Source organism: Marmota marmota, unplaced genomic scaffold, assembly GCF_001458135.2.
Source record: "Marmota marmota marmota unplaced genomic scaffold, marMar, whole genome shotgun sequence".
NCBI classification, from domain to species: Eukaryota; Metazoa; Chordata; class Mammalia; order Rodentia; family Sciuridae; genus Marmota; species Marmota marmota.
In genome coordinates this window covers 22088710-22092354 of record NW_026000101.1, presented here as the reverse complement: position 1 = coordinate 22092354, position 3645 = coordinate 22088710, and the positions used below count along the sequence as shown (strand labels likewise).

The following is a 3645-nucleotide window of genomic DNA, read 5'->3' as shown; positions in this document are numbered from 1 at the left end:
CTGGTCAGCTCTGCCCAAGGGTTGCTATCACTTCACAGGGTACTGTTTTACTCCTTTCAGTGATCACTCCCATTACTTCTCCACCTGTCATATTATTATTACCTTTTCTGAAATGCATTTCCAGGGTCTAGCTTACTGTGATTTTTAATAACATGACCTATACAGTAATTGTTGGTTTCCTCAAAGTGTTACACATAGATGTGTGAGGGCACTAAATGTGCATCTTAAGCAATGTGAAGAAATACACAAAATAGATACAGTGGCAATAACATATTTATGTATTGATTATTAATATTTTAGAGCTTTCTCCAAAAGTAAGCTGAGGAGCCAGTATTATACTTATTTTAATTACACTTTACCTATACTATTTCCAAATTTTTCAAATCCTTCTAGAATTTGGGTTATTTAAGAAGAAAATGAATCATGCAGCCCCTTATGAACTTGATCTACTGGTTACATCTCTTTTTCCTCTCCTACATTCATATACTTTCTATGTTTTCTTGTTTATGCTCTCTTTTTTCCCAACTCATTAAAATGGCTTGAATGATATATGATTACATATGCTTCAAATCTAGTATACCACAATGACAAAACATGGCTCCAAGTCTATCCTGGTGATTTAAATTTCAAAAATAAAATTTGGCAGCACTGGATGTGGAAGATCAAATTGCAGCATGAAGCTAACTGCATAAAATTTAGGATGAGACTTTAAAAAGGCTCTCAGCAGCAGTGTTATAGGCAGCAGTGACTATAATTTTGACAACAATAGGACATGGTCACTATGATGCTGAAAACCTTTTGCCAGAAATGATTAAGAAGAAAAATTAATGGGAAAAATCACACTTTTACCCAGAGTGAGACCGGCTTTTTGATGATGGCATAATTTAAGTACCTTTGTCATGTTTGTGTCTGCATTTTTATTATTTTATTTTTATATACTGATAAATTATATTTGCATATATTTACAGGATATATAGTAATATGATCTTTTACAATGTGGGATGAGTAAATCAATCTGATTAACATATCCATCACCTCATATAGTGAATACTTCGTGATGAGAACATTTGAATTTACTCTCAGTGACACTGAAACATACAGTTCTCTTGGTTATTAACTATATTAAAACATTTTGTGCAATAGGCTGAAAAATATTAGACATTTTATTCCTATATAAATGAGGATTTGTACCTTTAAGTGCCATCAAATGATGATCAAAAATGAAATGACAAGAGCATCATTTGATCATTTGGTTTGCCAAGTCCACATAGGCCCACCTGGTATGCAATGCCCTGGATCAGCAATTGACCTAAACCTCATGTGGACATAATGGAGAGCTGAAAATGACTCACTACTGCTGACACAAGAGCATTCATCAAAGCTGCAATGAGTAACTCAAAACCAGAAGCTACAATTGCCTGCTGAAATAACTTAAGAGAGTGAAATTGTGGATGATTTTTAAAGGCTTCCTGAGGATTGATGGAGAAGTTAGGAAAATTATTCATGCAACTAGACAAGTTGGTACAGAAAGATTTTCCAACAAGCTTGATGAAGAAGGGGAAGAACACAATGAAGGTCACTAAGAGGTATAAACAAGTGAGAAGTTGGAAGAACCTGAAGAGGAGTCATTCACAGAGAAAGAGGAAGATGAAGAACCTGGATTAGAACCAGCAATATTTGCCAAAGTGTTTTGAATTTCATGGAGATTAAAGGGAAAATTTATGAAATACAATCCTTGGATGTAACACAGCTTTAAAGGCACCCATATGATCACCAAAGGATTTGATTACAGCCTCTGCAGAAGCACTTTGATGAGTTAGAAAGACTCAAATTCCAATAACAATGTCCTCCTTAAAGTTTTTTGGGAAAAAAGTAAAAACCTTCAAAAATCAAGGATCACCATCCATCAATGTCATATGTTTCTGGTATTCAAGTATCAGCATCTTCATGGCTGGATGGACAAGGGTCACCTGAAGCCCATGATCCTCCATCTATTGTGTCTTCAGAAGGTCAGGGGAAGCCTAATGCTAAGTCACAGTGTACAAGACTCTCACTTCAATCATTTCCTCCTGTAGGCATCGTGTTACCTAATGTCACAAGAAGAAGAATACAGAACAACAAGATATTCTGAGAGAGAGAGAGAGAGAGAGAGAGAGAGAGAGAGAGAGACAGGCAGACTGAAGTCATATAACTTTTTACAGTAAATTGTTATAATTATTCTATTTTGTTATTAGTTGTTGTTGTTAATCTCTTAATGGGCCTAACTTATAAATTAAATTTTAATAGGTGTACATGTATAGTCTAAAACAGTATACAGAGTTCAGTCATATCCATGGTTTCAGGCATCCACTGGGGAGATACCATATTAAGGGGAACTACAGTAGAATTTGTGAAAACTACTGAAATTATAATTCAGGAAAAGGGAAGGTATTAGGGAAAGAAATTGACCAAAATATGTCATGTGCATGTATGAATACGTAACAATGAAGTTCAATATTATGCACAATTATAATGCCCCCAAATAAATAAATAATATTTAAACACTAACAAAAAATGTAATTAGCCTTTATTAGCATTGCAATCTAGTGAGATAATTAAAACCAAAATACAGTTTCTGAAAATGGAAAAAAAATTGCTACATACAGGTTAAAATTTATTAGTGATCTGTCACTCTTCCATTGCCTTTGGTTTGTAAATAAATCTTGAATTGGTCCCTCCATATACATTTACTTAAAATTCATGGAAACTATTTTTCATTAAAAGTAAATTGATTGCAATGGCATCACAAAAATTTCTTCCTCCAAAGCATAACAAAATGGCCAACAATGATTTACAAAGCAACAAAAGCAACCCCAGATTTCCAAATCCGACAATAACAAAAAAGGGTGACAACATGAGGCATGGAACTCAATCTGTTGTAATAGTTTTCAATTAGCAATAATCGCGCCTCGGATAAACCTCATTGGCTACGATACTGCCACTGCGCAAAGCTAATCTGTTGTAATAAATTACAAAAAAAATATTCATCTAGTCTAAAAGCAAAATTTAAGAAAAATGTGAGGCAGAGAGAGAGAAGTGTTGCAAAGAAGGATTCTTGGTCCAGAAATGTTAGTGAATTGTTGACAAAACCATGCCCCTTATAAATAAGAGAAAAACTGAGTGGATTTTTTAATAGTTTTTTTTTCCCTAAAGAGGAGTAAAGAAAATAGCTGCTGGAGAGACTGGCGTCATAAACAATGGAGTTGACACTTTTTTTTTCTTTAATAATAGAAATGAAGCTTCCGAAGCCAAACACTAAATTAGGAACACATTCCAGAGCCAAGACAGCAGCAGTCTCTGAGAACGTGGTCTCTCCTCCTAATGGAATGGATGCTGGGAAAAGCATTTCGTAGGATTGTAAGATCTGTTTTTCAAACTGCAACTTGGGTTTATTTCCATTACTTTTCCCACAGTTCCTTCGAGATATAGAACAATAGATTGAGCAGAAAACATCTAGATCCCTTAAATTGTGTCTTTGAAGATAGAACAAAATTCTAACAGAAGAAGAAAAGGAACAGAACACATAGGGAGAGTCAATATGCCTTATTTAAAAAATAGCACAATTAAGAGAAAAAAAGGATAAATCTATGTAATGCCCAGCATTTT

General features: G+C 34.4%; 1 pseudogene; it reads right to left on the bottom strand.

Moving 5' to 3' along the window:
• Positions 1-2794: 2794 nt before the first annotated feature.
• Positions 2795-2992, bottom strand: LOC125610742 (annotated as a pseudogene).
• Between the last annotated feature and the right edge of the window lie 653 nt (positions 2993-3645).